The sequence below is a fragment of the Anser brachyrhynchus genome (assembly GCF_964034855.1).
Source record: "Anser brachyrhynchus genome assembly, chromosome: 6".
Taxonomy (NCBI): Eukaryota; Metazoa; Chordata; class Aves; order Anseriformes; family Anatidae; genus Anser; species Anser brachyrhynchus.
Window position 1 is genome coordinate 17,773,589 of NC_137700.1, and position 15,484 is coordinate 17,789,072.

Consider the following 15,484-nt stretch of genomic DNA (forward strand, 5'->3'; position numbering starts at 1 on the left):
GCAAAGTCTGTCAGAAACCAGGATCCTTGTTTCATTTTCTGATTCTGAAACACTAGTCAATGTGTTATTTCGGGATTCCTAGTGTTGCAAGCTAAAGTAATTTATTAGAGTTTATAATAATTACTTCATAATTTTAAGATTTCATTGTATAAACAAAGTAACAAAACTATTTTAATTCTAGAAAACATTTGTATGCAATTTTGTAATCCATTCCACTTAAATCTGGAACTTGGACATGGAAGAGGATTTGGAATAAATTTCTCCCTCAGCATGGGCTTGCAAGGGGCAAAACAGCATGGGCTTGAAATACCAAAGAGCTTCAACACTGTTTTGGAGTACTCATAGCAATATTAATAACTACATAAGCACCAGCTAACACAGACCATTTATACACCTTCTGCTCTTACCTTCAGCAGGTCATCTGTCAGGTGACACAATAAGAGGGACCACATTAAAACACTGAATTAGTACCTTGACCTGGCACGGGTGTGAGCATCCAGGGCCAGACAGGTTTTGACACTCTCCAGGGATCACTGGTAGTTGGGCTGAGTGTGCTATAATGTCCCGTATTCAGCCACATACCTGTGAGCATCTATGTGTTTATTTCTGGGTCACAGCTACTCCTGTTCTTCCCTTGCTGACAGGATTATCCAAAACCTCTACGGGTTGGCACAGTGGTACTGTGGAAAGAAAAGGGGCACCCTAGTTACAACAGAAGAGTAACAAGGACATTACCATATATTTGGATATGGCTCAGCTGTCGACAGATAACCAATTTTCTAAAATTAACCTACTACTGATATTTAGCATGTTTACTGTAGGTATGATCAACGTAGCTGTCTCTATCTAAAGTGGTCAGCAGGGACCACTGTGCATTTTAATTTCCGTTGATCCTACATCTTTTTCTCACTACGTTTTTTCTGACATCTCCCTCCCTAAAGCAGTCTCTGAATAACTTATTTCCAATTGGTACAATACAACAGAGAGGAATCACAGTTACAATATGGTGAGTAAACATTGGTGAACAATTTCTGCAACAGGGAACACCACTAAAACATTTTAGAGAAGGAGGAAGACATTAAAAGCAGTTATTGCTTTCCTGAGTCACAGAAATCTGAAACAGATACAAAGAAATATACAAGGACTTCTAATTGTCTTCCACATCTCGGAAATTAAAGGAATCATTAATAGAATACAGTTCTAAATGTCTTGCACATACAGTGAAAATAATCCAGTATCATCAATTCATGTATGAAATGACAAGATACGCAGCTGAGTACGTATTTGGCTGCACTGGAAGACTCACAATGCAGCACAGTAAAGCACAAGACCCAGATTTGATTGTAGGTTTTGTGTACTCCCTCTGAAGCCAGAAGCATTTTTAAGGCTAAAGCTACTGTGACCAAGATGAAGTCCTTTAATGGACTGAGACTTCAATGCCTACACTGTGCAGAGATGCTTTATATTAACAAGGCCTTTTATAATAATAAAGAACCAGAGAGAATGTACACCTTCAGTAGAAAAAGAGAGAAAAATCTCTATAATTGCCCTTTTCTAAGATGGGTGTTTAAGAGCCAAATTTAAACTGACAGTTCACCTTGATTTGGTTCCCCTGCTTGAGTAACACGGGCTACAAGCAGACCGCTTCCCATCGAGTGCAGTCCTTGACGGCCAAAGGAAAGGGCAGTCCCACTGGGGCCATGGAACACCAGCTCCTTGTCACCACACTGCTGACCAGGCAACCCAGTTTAATCTTCATGGTGTAATTGCAGCCACTTTACAAGGCACCCTGATTTTCAGTATTGGTTCATGACTCATTACATAGAACATCCAAACAGCCTATATCCTCTCCTATCTACCCTCATTGTATAAAGCCATTATTTAATACATGCAATAGCAAACCTCATGCTGATATATTTTCCAGCTTTCTGTATAAAAAAAAAAAAAAAGGAGAAAAGAAAAAAGAAAGTTTTCTTTGTTTGCTGTATCTCAACCAAATAAAATGTTTTTGTTGCAATTAGTTCATAATTGTTTCGGGAAAGAGGAAGATACTCTGTAATTTCCATGGTGGAAATTTTAATAAACAGCACCCTCAAGAGGATTAGAACTCACTTCCTTCACTGTTTGGAAAAAAAAAATCAGTTGCTATGCTACCACTTTTAAATACAGCCAGAATCATTTCCAAGGGTTATTTAAGGTGTTTAACTACAGAACAAATACTGTGCGGGAATCCATGTATGCACAAATACTCCCAGTCATAAGTGTTGCTGCGGTGGCCCTGAGGCACCTGTGTGGTTTCCTGTGAAACTGAGGCTTGCCGAGATCAAACAGGCAATCAGTCCCCATTATGAGCTGATCCTTTAAGGAGGTGACTTTGGAAAGGGATCAGGGAATAGGCTTCTTTGAGGCTCTTTGCTGCACTCCAGGTTTGGGAAAGCCTTTCTGAGAAAGGCTAATTTAATCAAGAGATCTCTGATGTCTTGCTGTGAGGGTAATGAGTCCCATGGCCATCCTGGCTTTCTGGCCGAAGGCTTGAGAGCATGACTGGGCTGGTTCCTTACACTGCACAGGGAGAAGATCTGGACACACACTGTGGGTATTTAGGAAAGAAGCACAGCAGCTATACCCCAAGCTGGGTAACAGGAGGGCTGACTGGCACTAGAGGCATGCTGAAGGTGCCCATGTTCCCCTGGATGGACAGGACATCATTAGCTGGAGGCAGCTGCAAGGACGATTGTAGCCTCCATCCCTGCAAATCTCAGCCTGAGCCAACTCATCTTCGGAGTCCTGGAGGACAGTGATTTGTGTGATGGTAATGAAGAGATCTCTAAATCATGTCTCAGAACAGAAATTAGGTAGGCTGGGGAAAAAAACACATGATTTTCAGAGTATCAGAAAAGTCACTGTGGTGCTTCATTCTACCATTTGGATGCTTCTCTCCCATGTGTTGGCAATGCTCAAAGAAAATCAGACCTTCAGTTTAAGAAGAAGCTTGCAAAAAATAAATTAAACTTTGAGAATGAAAAGTCAATTAAATAATTCAGAGTAATTATTTTACATTTAATTTAGTGAACTTATTTTCAAAGATAGTATGTTGGCTTCTCATTGATGCAAAAATTGCACTCAAAATCTGTCCTATGTGCAAAATGCTGCTACTTGGCTTTTTTGTTTGTTTGTTTTAATTATGAGCATTTTCACTATGCTGATCAATTTTTATGGATTAAAAAGATAACCTTACCATTTAAGACATTACTGATCCAAGGAGGCCTAAGCCAGGACAGCCTTCTGGAGAGCAGCCAGATTCTTGCCTAATGTTATTTCAGAAGAGCGTGAATTCCTGCGGATGGGACTCCTAGATACAGATGTGAATGGGACTGTCAGAGCCCATTTAATGCACCAAGGAAGCTGCTTTGTCAACTCAGACCTGACAATTCAGAACTGTTTTCACAGTTACACTTTGATACGAAGAACTATTTTTAAACTACTTTAAAAAGTATTACTTTTTTTTTAGAAGCCTTTATTGAAGCCAGAAATGAGCTGATACCTGTATGATGAAGAAAATTTAGGCAGAAATAACTCATATCTGATAATTATTCCCTGGAACAACAATAAACAGCTGCTTATCTGCAATCACGCTAGTTGGCTGTAGCATTAACTTAGATATCACAACTTTAAAGCTTCACATTAATGTAAACTCCTCAAATTATCTGCTGTTTACTCATGAATGGCTCTGGTCCCATTATTCTGAGGTAATTCATTTCCTCTTCTTCTCCCTAGCTTTACCACTCTTTCTAAGCATGTCTGGCAAATTTTCTGGCATGAAAGCCTTACTAAAACATACTGATTGCTTACTTTACTTGCCATTTACAGTAATTTTGGTTAATTATTTAAAAATCCATATATATATATATATTCTATATATAGCCTCCACATGAATAAGAGAGGCTAATATGTAGTAATTACCTCTGTCTTCTAATTGCTTTACTCATTTTATTTGAGATAAAAATGAGCAGGAATTTTTTGCATAACTGTTAATTAAGTTTTCTTTCTTTCTTTTTTTTTTTTTCCCTTCCAGAGTAGTATAATGTACTGGGGTGGAAATACAGCTTAACCTACATTTCAGACTCAGCCATATTCCTTTTCATGCTGTAGGTAACAAAAGGTGCTCATGAATCAGCTGAAAATCTCAATTCATAGTTGGATGACACTTTTCTTCAACTAACAATCCTCAACTACAAATGCCAAACAGGAAGAGCACATCTGTGAAAAACAAGCCTCTTAAACTGAACAAATGAATAACAATAATGTGTGGGTTGTGCTTTCTATGCAGCAAACTCTGGGAAGACCTTTCTGTGAACAGCTATCTGATAACAATTGAAGACGCTTTGGTGTTCCTACTCGCCTCCCACAGCCCTTTGTATCAGCAGCTCAGCAGAGAGAGTCTGACAGCAAGATTCCTTTGTCATTTGAAATTTCAGGTACTGTAACTCAGCTCAGTGTTGCACAAAGGGACCCTCTTCTGAGTAGCTGTGTGTTTGTACAGAGAGAAATTTCTCAATGGCCAGCTCAGAGTGTGCTGCGCGAATTCTTATCTATGAGTTGTCCCAACTAAATCGCCTTCTGCTAAGTAGCATTTCATCACCTTGCTCTCCCTGACTTACACAAAGCAGTGCCCTCATTTCCAAATGAACAAACTGAAGCCTGACAACACCTGCCTGAAGCCCTACCTGTGCTGCGCGCAAGAACCCATGCTGCATGCAGCTTCTCTCCCACTTTGCGAGGGTGAAGAGAAAAGCCACCTGTGTGTAAAGCACCCTTAGGTTCCCAAACAAAAACATAAAACTCTGTAAAAATGGAAGGGAGTTGAACAGAATAAAATTCATCTTCATATCCAAAGCTGAGTGTAAGTGGCATTTCCCCATCATTCTCAAAGGCCCACCAGAGAGACATCGCATCTGAATATAAAAATTAAGAAGTATGAACATGAGCAAATCATTCTCGACTTGCAAGCAGCAGTCTGCCATAAGCAACCCCCCTCCTATTGTGTTTGCATTTATAGTATTAAAGAATAACCACAATAATTCGCAAAAGTTCATTCACCATATCAGAGAAGAGGGACAAGAACACTGGATAATTCATATTGCTCTTCTCTCTCAAGTCCTGCGCCAATATTTACATACTCCAGCAACCTAAGAACAAGGAACTGTCAACTTTGACCTTCAGAGTTCATCCCAGAAAGCAAGCCCCTTTGACTGCAACAGGGTAGACCTCCCCCACCTATCCAGAACAGCAAATAGAAGCAGTATGAAGCTTCTGACATCAAAATAAATAAATAAATAGATAGATAAATAAATAAATAAATAAATAAGCCACACATTTCAAGTGAATGTAACATTTTTAATTTTGCAGAAAGTTCCCTTCCATCTCACCAGAAAGCCAGGTCTTAAAAATACTTCAATAATATGAGAAACAGGCTCAGATCTGCTCACTTTCCTTCTTGCCAAAACAGGCTACAATTTTCCAAGTACATTAGAACATTTTTCCCAACCATTTAAAATCCCAGTCACTGGAATCAGAGGCTGACAGCCGTTAATTTATTTGGACTCCTTCTCCCTCATCGACATGCTAGAGCTCCAGGCTGCAGCATAATCCCAGTGTTTTTCACTCCTCAAAAGAACAGATGCTACTAAGAGGAAATAACTTCAAGTGCATTCCCAAAGACAACCACTTCTCATCCCTTCCATCAGAAAATGACCAAGACACCTGTAGTTTCTTAGGAGTTCCTACCCATGACTTCCATGCCTGGTCTTGACACCAGTTGTCCAACTACAACTGAAGATGAAACACTGTTTAGAGACACCAAATCCCTGAAGGGTTTTCTTCTAGCCCAGATATGTGACTATAAAGGAAACGAGCATGCATTACGGAAAAGAATGGAACTATGTCACGTGAAATTTGATTTCACAGTGATGAACTGTGTTGCCTAGAAGTTAAAACACAGGTCTCTGATGTACAACCCACTGCTCTGCTCCTGCTAGTTGTACAATGGACACTTGTATGTAGTGCCCACCTGCAAAAACATGAACAAAAAACTGCTTAAGAGATGTTTCAACACTCATTGCTTCAGCATTTGCAAGCCATTTCAGGTCCTAGGCTAGAAAGCACTCACAAAAGCTGGAAGTAATATTAGCTTAGATCATATTTTCTGCATTTTTCTCCTCTCGTTCTTAATTTTGAAGGACAACTGCAATTGCAGTTCATCCGTTTAGGCTTATCCTAAAGTCATTATTTGTTATGATGCTGTTCCTGCCTTCAGCTACAAAGAAAATGACTATCCCTACCCCCTCACAGGCAGGATTAACAGCCACAGAAAATGAGTTATGGTTAGTCTAACTGACAGGAGCTCAGAAGCAAATTCATTTTCAGAAGTCCACCTAGAGCCCAGGAAAGAATTCTGCACATTGCGTCTTCTTAACGCTTCCTCACAGTTACATAAAGAAAGTCCACAATGTTTTTCTTCATTATCAGTCTGCACACCCAAGATGCATGCTGAGACCTACGGGTGCTGAAGGTAGCATGTGATGTACATGATGTGGAGTAAGTGGGGCAACACCTAAACAGAGCGTCTACACTTGCACTTAGTATTTTCTAATGTAAAGAATGTATTAAAAATATTGTCAGCATGGCTGTGTCATTTTATTTAGAGGTGAAATGATAGGTATTTTACTTATGTCTGTCAATTGGAAAAAAAGGAGGCTACAGAAGGGAAGATTGGCTAGAGTGTGCAGATTGTTTACAAATACATTCATACCAAATAGGTAGTAACTGGCTTCATTATTTTTAATTCAATCCATAATTTCACCTTCTTAACAGCGCAAGTGCCAGGTGGAGCTGCATGGGCTTAAGTCAGCTGAATGTAGCTTAGAAGATTCACAGATCCTGGCTTGACTGTTCTTAATGCCCTCTATCAGTAGATTGACGAGTATGCTCATCCACCTTGCTCAAAACGAAGCTGTTATCCAAGTAGCCTATGGCTGCTACCAGCTTTTAACCACTAGACACCACCAAAGAAACAGAGTCCCTGAATGAGCTGAAGAAAGACGCTTTGGGATAAAGCTATCGACTGGATGCTGATACATTGCTCTGTGCTTCTACAGATGAACACCACACAACGATAGCCAAGCAGCCTTCCAAAGTGGTAATACTTCAGTTTAGAGACCAGTTTACAGCTACCAACCAACCAGTCTAACATCACAGACAGCTTAAAAGAGTATGATAAACACATGGAATCTGTGTTCTGAAAAATAACTTGAAGAGATCCGGTTTTTGAAGTTATTGTAGTGTAAAAATGTACATATCTACCTGCAATTGCAGCAAAAAAAAAAAAAATCACAGGATTCTGCATGATTCATAATAATCAAGAAATGAAAACTTGATAAAAGAAAATCTCACAAAAAAAAAAAGTGGAAAAAAAAGGTATGAGGCAAATAACAGGCTTAAGAACAGCTGCAGCTTATCAACATGGGATTCCAGAACACATGGTAAGCATACTTCATGCCATATGACAAGTGACATGTACCACAAGTCAGTGGGAACATTCTGCATGTTAAACACACATGGCTGAAGATCCACATGTGCACTCCTGCTGCTACAAACAGCTCCACAGATGATCCAGATTGCAAAAAAGGGATTTCCTACACAGACCCAGGACAAGGACCTTAGTTTCTTTTCGGCACAAAGGTCAGGAAAACAGGGACACATCTCTCAGAGTTTACCTGGAGAAGACGTTCTTAACTTGCTTCATGAGTAGAAGCCTTAGGATTTAAAGGTTTTTTAAAAAATCTGGAAATTCTTCATATGTTTAACAAAATATGTACAATCATGAATTCAAGTCTTACTGTCTTCAGCACCTTCTCTACCAAACAAGCGTAGATGCTCTACTAGATCAGGTCGTATGTTACCTTTGCATATTAAAAAAGTAGATGGAAATATTGCCTTACATTCATTTAAATACAAATGTGTAATTTGAGGTTTATAGAGCCATGCATAAAGTATTTGTTATTGCACCTATAAGAAAACTGATCCATTAACACTGACAATATTTTTAGTTCATATTTTGTTACAAAAGCATTAAGACATGTTATGAATCATTCTGGCATTATGAGAGTTAATAGAATACTACATATTTTTCAGGATTATTAATATTTAGTGTCGTTCAGTAAATTAAAAAATCAAGTTTAACTAAGGTTAAAAATATCTGATGATACAGTATGTAGATAATTGTAAATGTATATTAATGACGCTTTACACAATTGACTGGATATCTTTTCGTTAATCACTCACAAAACCATGCCAAACATATATCAAAGACTTCAGCTCTTTTTTCATCCAATCTTCCGACATTTCATTATTATGGTTACCTGATTAATGGATGCAATAATATATGTGGCATGATATGATATGTTCACATTAAATTTTAATCAAATATTACTAAATTCAGAAAACATTAAGTAAATCATGACTGATGAGGCAATATTGCTGTACTGTCATATTGATGGTTACAGAAACTCACTATGAAGAGTTACAGATTAAGGAGGAGAAGTAAATCTTATGAGGAAATAGAAGTATTTCAAGTTTAACTAGTTGGTTCTTTTAAAATTGCCTTCCAGCCAAAGCTTGAATATTAGATCCATCAAAAGTATTCCACTGTCTGTAACTGATACGAATGTTTTGTTTCCTTCTACTGCAAGTTGTCTTGTTCTTTCAAAAGCATGGATTAACATAGACTTTGCAGAAGGGCCTTTCCCAAAAGATGATGGCCTATGTAGTGAAAAATAACATTATTCTTCACTGCAGTTGGGAAAAAAATAGGCCAAATTATGTAAAAAACTTGCTATGATCTGAGATGCAGGGTGTCTGGCATGTGGAATACACTTGGTCTGTTCATTTTTACGCAAATAATGCTTTTACTGCTTTGTAGAACGTGGACAGGGAGATAGATGGGGGTTAGTGCTCATAGACTACATATGCAAATGTAAGATGGTTTCATCCTGGGAAACCAGAGAGTATGTCTCTACTGCTACAGACAGCAGCTTTCCTTTCACCTTTAAGCCAGTACAGAATCTGTTTATTAAACTTCCAGTGTTATAATCCATGATTATGTTTGTACAGATTTAATCACACGGTACATACTAAATAGCTCTCTTCTTTCACTTGTTTGTACCTTAAAAAGTAAAAATGAAAACATGCTTGTCATATGACCATTTTTTGGATAGATTCTGACGCCAAGCTGTCAGACACCACTGGATCCTATTTTGTGTACGTAAGCCCTGTATAACTGTTCAACTGATTGTATTACAAAATGTAGTGTATTGCACAGTACTTGCTAGCAGAGCTTTCCAAAGTCTGTTTGCCTCTTCATGTCCTGGTTTCACTTTCATAATTCTTTTTGTCTTGAAAGATTATAAAGGGTGTAGGACTATCGTGTATTGTATGTATGTGCATGCCAACAAGGGAAGTCTCAGTACAGGTACTCTGCAAATAAATACTAGGCAATTCTGCAGCTACACCCCGAGTATTAAGAGCAATAAATATGTAACGTGTTTAGCTGGAATATTTTTTGGACCACTCGGCTTTTGCTAAAAGTCATTCCATATAAAGTATTTTAAGGGAAAGCATACAGATGATAAATGGAGAGAAAGAAGGAAATTATAATGCTAAAATGGATGCAGTGAAAGTAACAACCAAGTAGAATCAGCCAGGAAGGAGCTCTGATAGATGCATCTTGGTAGCTGTACTGAGCTACTGGTTTCATACTGGTTAAAGTTATGGTGCAAGGACTTCAGTTAAATACCTTCTTGTTGTAAGAACTGGCTTCAGAATTTTTTAAGTGTGACTAGCTCATAGAACATAATGTGAACAGTTATGAGAATAATTACAGGAAAGCACTAAGTTATCTTCCTTCATAGCCAGATAAGTTTTGTACAGTTACAAGATTAAAAAGCACAAAATTCCTGTGTGTGTAAGACCTAATAAAAATGGAAGAATATATCCAAACCCACAGCTCTTACCGCAGGCAAACTCCCACTGGTGTTGGCACCTCATACGATGCAGAGAAGAGTGCAGACACTTCAAACAAAATTGCCTGGAAAGGTTTGATTCACTCTCACTTGATTAATTGAATGAGTATATTATAAGTCAGTCTTGCAGCTCTTGCTTTTCTCAGGAGTGGAAATATACCAGAAAAAAAGAGGTAATTCAAGGTCCTCAGTAAAGTTTAGATCCAGAACATGATGTTATGGTTCAGGCCTCCAAAAAACTGCTGGCATCCTCTAGAACCCTCTGTTAACATCAAGGTCCAGCTTTTAAAGATCTCACACAGCCTTGTAGTCTATAGGGCTGTATCAAGCATTGTAGTCTACAGGGTTGTGTCAAATACCAGACCTCTTATCAGAAAGTCAACTTGAAACGGGCCTTGCATTTCAAAAATGGGCCCTTGCATTTCAGCCTGAGAGAGGAAAAACAGAACAAACTCAAAAGATTCTGAGAAGTCAGGATGGGTGATGTTCACTGGATTTAAAAAAATAAATAAAATGCAGCTTTATTTTGCTAAGGGATAAACAACTTACTTTTGTTCAACATTTTTAACCTCAGAAGGCAGTGCTGAAGAGTTTTTTATTTTTGTGGATAGGGTCAGCTGAAAGAAGCGTTATTCTGCTGCCTGTAGCAGCATTTAGTTAGGCAGTAAGAAAAGCAGGGGGGCAGCACTAGTACTTTCAAAGATGGGGATAAACGGAGCAGCAGATCTGAGCTGGGGAAACAGGGGCAGGCCTGTGGGTTATAGGTGAGAGGGGATTTGTGGCAAGGAATGGAAAGTGATGAAAGGGAGGGTGGTGGCTTTACAGCAAAGCTGTAGGAGGGGATATGTGTTATGAAATGTTAGGAATAAAGCTTGGGGCAATGGAGCACGAGTGAAAAACATGGACATCCTCACATCCCCAAGCTTGAATCCTCATCCCCACTTTAAAACACCCAGCATATGATGCCTACTTTTGCTGTCTGTCAGCCCTCACCAAGACAAAGGAAAGAGTTGTCACTGTTCATCATCATGCTCTCACACCACACAGAAAATAGTTGAGTTTCTGCTCAGCTAAATACTGAGCGTTTATGAATACAAACACAATTTTGTTGGTATCTTGCACCTGGACAAAGTGATGCAACGGCATACTACTTAGCCTTTTACCATTCCCACCAACTCCTTTACCTAAATTAGTTGTACTGAGCAAAGAAATCACACTATAAATATAATTAGTTACTTGGAACCTGATCTAAAGCCTAATGAAATAAGTAGAAAGCTGACAGAGAGAATGAGCTATAAAGAAAATATTAGTTTGATTGCTGTGGGCAAAACTACTTTCAGATCTAAGCAGAGTATTTAGCTATTTTATTCTGCAAGCAATGAGAAAAAATCTTCTTGATTCTAAAACTGAAATAAGAGACCTAATTAATTCTAGAGCACCTCAGTCGTATACATTACTTCTTAGCATGCAGGATTTCAGTAGTTTCTTTTTTAAGCAGTAATATTTAAAAAAGCATTTAATTTAAATGGTTGTGGTTCCTCTTTTCAGTAAACACATGTGAAGGCATACATTGTGTTTAAATATAATAAATACAGCTAAAATCATGCATCTGGGTCAATCCTCTGCATGTAATCAGGATTATGAAAATTTAGTTTTTCTTTTCTTATCTTTCTCAATAAATGGTCTATGTACAGATGACTGGAAATTTATTCAGACATGGTCTTGGTTGTGTTCTTGTTTTTTAACTCACCAGTTCTTCCTTCCTGGTAAATCTGGCTAGGTGTCTAATTCTCTCAGCTGCTCTGGTGGCTAAGAACATTGCCAAATTATGGTTGCTGATTTCTAAGCTGTGCTGAAGTTCTTCTGAAAATAAAACTTCTCATGTCTGGGCACTCCAGTTGCAAGTTTTCTGCCCATTCTAATGGCTCGCTGTTTTGGGATTTGGTTCTGACTGCTGACTGCATGTAACTATGAGGGAAAAAGTTACTGAGAACCTTGAAAAGCCAAAATACAAAGAGACGTGGAAGGAGGAGAAAAGGTGGCAGGAAAAGGCTTTCATTTAGCTCACACCTTCTCCAAAATTTTACTCTCTGAAAGAGACATCTCCCAGCTCTCTGAAAGAGTTTCCTTCAGCCACAGTTGTCAAAGCCCTTCTTCATGCAGTGCCTTGCCCACAACCCCTCGGAGGCATTCCCTAGAGGCAACCTGAAGAGACACGCCATGTCGAGGGGGTGATCCTGAAATCTGGTAATTCTGAGAAATCTGACAAATGGAATTAGGTCCATCAGTCCGATGGCTCTGTGTATGTGTGGTGGGAAATAAATTGTCAGAGACATAGGGGAATCCCTTTTGTTTCAAAAGTGCTTCTTCAAAGAAAGAGACATCCCCATCTCTCTTTGAGGAAGGCACTGTGTGGGAGGCTCTGTGGGCCCTCCTACAATGCCATGACTGAGAAGCCTGTCTTTAACTGGAGCTTAACTGAAAATGCACAGTCCAGATAAAATGCAAAGGCACAAAGAGTAAATAAAGAAGTAGTCAATGCTAAGCAAAGTGTGGGCTGAGGAATTCTGCCTCCTAAGGAGGTGACAGTCAAATGAAGCTGGCTCATCATGTGTGTCAAAAGCAGCATCAGACAGGTAAATAGCAATTCTACACTTCCCTCCTACTCTAAAATTCCACTCTTAAAACACAGGGTATTTTAGGAAGCTTCCTGCTGACAGGCACATCCTGCCCAGAATCACATTTTAATAGTTCTTCTTTTAGACAAACATTTAATTTATACTTATACAGTCAGCATGATATTCCCAGGCAGCCTCCAGGGAGGAGCAAAACATGCAAAACACAGAAAAGATGGTAATGAAAAGAAATAATCACCCTGTTTTCATTGATGAGTTTACAGATAATGGAGTAAACTACTTACTATGGTTCTGTTTTCTCTGGAGGGCAACTTCATATCTTTCAGAACAACTCTGTAGACATTGGCAAAGAATGGTAGCCATTTTCAGCCCGGCACAAATCAGGTTAGCAGAGACAATCTGGAATGAACATGAAACATCCGGTAGTCTAGGATCTTGGAATTTTGGATAAAAACCTATAAAGTGTTCCAAAATTATCCTCTGAGCTAAGGAGAACTTCCACACAAATTTAGATTTTGAACTAGTAATAATTAGAACTATTTCCCATTACAACTACTATTACACAGATGATTGTCAAGGCTTTACTTGCCTTCCACAGCAGCTTCAGAAACTGGCAACATGATGCTTCTTGAAGGATGAGGGCACAAAGATACTTTCATTTTGCCAAAGCCAAAAAGTACTAGCTATCCATCAGGAAAAAGAAGAAAAAAAAAGGCAAGAAACTAATTACATTGAATATAGCATTGCAAACACCAACATTGATGGTTCTGAAGCAGACTGCATATTACTGGCAGCTTTTAAAACATAAGAAAAACATAAGATTTCAAAAAACAAACATGTCAGGGTTCTTTTTATTATCTGCCTTCATTTTTTTGATCTAAAACCACCACAGATATATTGAAAAAAAAAAAAAGAAACACCACAGATGCCAAGGAAAATGCCCAATTTACACCTCTGCCAACAGCCTCCAGCTAAGAAGAGGCCTTACTGGGTCCCCTGAGGGGCTTCCAGTCACTGCCTGCTTCACTGGAAGTACAGTAATGACCACTGCTGGCTACCTGAACACCAGGCACACTGTGACATGCTGGCTTGCCGCAGCAATATGGCTCCTAAAACCTTTATCCTATTGAAAGAATTTTCCCCACTACTTTAGCTCCCATTCCACAAGTGGTAAATTGGCTCAGCGTCTTACTCCATTTTTCCACCAAAGATAATGTTCCTTGAAATGGACATCGACTGTCTCTTAAAACCCAGTAAATCAAAATGTCTTTCCTGAGCCAGCAGCAGGAGTAACGGAAAACATTTCTCAGAACTAGTTTGTTTTATTTCTAAGAAAGTGTTTGACCTAATGATCTATTTTGGCAAATTGGTATGATTTATGGAGAACTGATGAGCACACAGTAAAAAACAGCCATGCAGCTACCTGTCATGAGTCAAACTTTTTACGCAAAATTCAAAAATATACACAAACAGATCTGTGATAGATTTTAACAACAAACAAAAAAAATGTGCTGTTCAGTCAGCAAAGATGAGAAAAAGAGTTCATAGAGTGGCTAGAAATAACAGCTTGACAGTACGCAATTTAACTGCCAGTGTATATAAAATCTCATCCCACATAGTATTTAGCAAGATCATCAAAATTTGCTGCTGGATTAATGCAGCATTGAAAAGGACGATCAGCCAGCTAAGTGTGTAGATCTCACATACACACGTAAGAAAATCAGTAAACTGTGACACATTAACAGAGTGCAACTTCATTAACAATCGAAAAACCAAGTAATCCGCTCAGATGTAAAGACCTTTGGCAGACTTTTTCTTATTGTAGCACTACTGGCAAGAGAGAGAAAAAGGCAAGGCAGCACGGGAGTAAGGGATAGGGAAGGGCTTGTCATTACAAAGAGGAACAGTGAACAAATGGGATGATCAAGATGGGATTTGTACTCCTACAGATGACAGATAAACGTTACCTCTTCCTGAGTGTACGTATGCGTGCATGTCTGCATGTGTACACGAGCTAACAGGAAGAAGGGAACCACGAGCGTTTGGTACAAGAAAAACAAGTATGTTGTATCATCTCGTGTGTCCAAGTGCCACCAGTGAAGCACCATGTAGCCTTTTTTCTCCTGCTGACCTACCTCTGATGACTGCTACCGACCAACTCCACCTATCTACTACTCAGTAAGAGGGCTCCAGGTCAAAACCACTTTGGACTACAGAGGATCTGACTTGGTGATATATAATTAAACCAAGTGATAGATAAATTATTGCAAATGAGAACAGGAACTAACAAAGTATCTTCCAGAAGCTCCTTGCCTGAAGAGACTGTCTTGTCTAACCACATACGTGTAGGGAACGCTCCCCACAGGCATCGCCATGTTGCAACGCCAGTCCCCATGGCGCAGGGCAAGGCTATGAGCTACAGCCCATCGGGCCACGTAGCTCCCTCGGAGACCACAGACGCCAGCCATGTCTGAGAATCACGTCTACAAAGGGAACAAAGGGAGCCCTGGACTTCTTTTACCTGTTGCTAATTAGCTTTTTCACATCTTGTTTTCTAGGTGCCTCACTCTCCCCCTCTATCTTCTATTTTCTCTCCCGTTTTCTTCCCCTCATGACCCTTGTGGTGTTTTACAGCTGTGTCCCCATGTACTTGGGCCACCTTCAGTTCCACCCAAGTTCCACCCAAACCCTTCGTGGCAGTTTTCTTCCCTAGTCTTCATACAAAGCGGTGTTGTACAGGTAGGGACAATCACAGCCCTCAGTAACTCA

At 39.3% G+C, this 15,484-nt stretch overlaps 1 protein-coding gene across 1 annotated transcript in view; it reads right to left on the bottom strand.

Annotated features, from left to right (window-relative positions):
• Positions 1-15,484, bottom strand: part of LOC308197299 (uncharacterized protein) — a 72,278-nt gene that overhangs the window by 56,384 nt on the left and 410 nt on the right. Inside the window, exons 2-3 of the mRNA XM_080597565.1 lie at positions 13,000-13,114; positions 583-680 (exon numbers count right to left, since the gene is read on the bottom strand). The gene's annotated coding sequence lies outside the window, so the exon portion shown is untranslated. The remainder of the gene's footprint in view (positions 1-582; positions 681-12,999; positions 13,115-15,484) is intronic.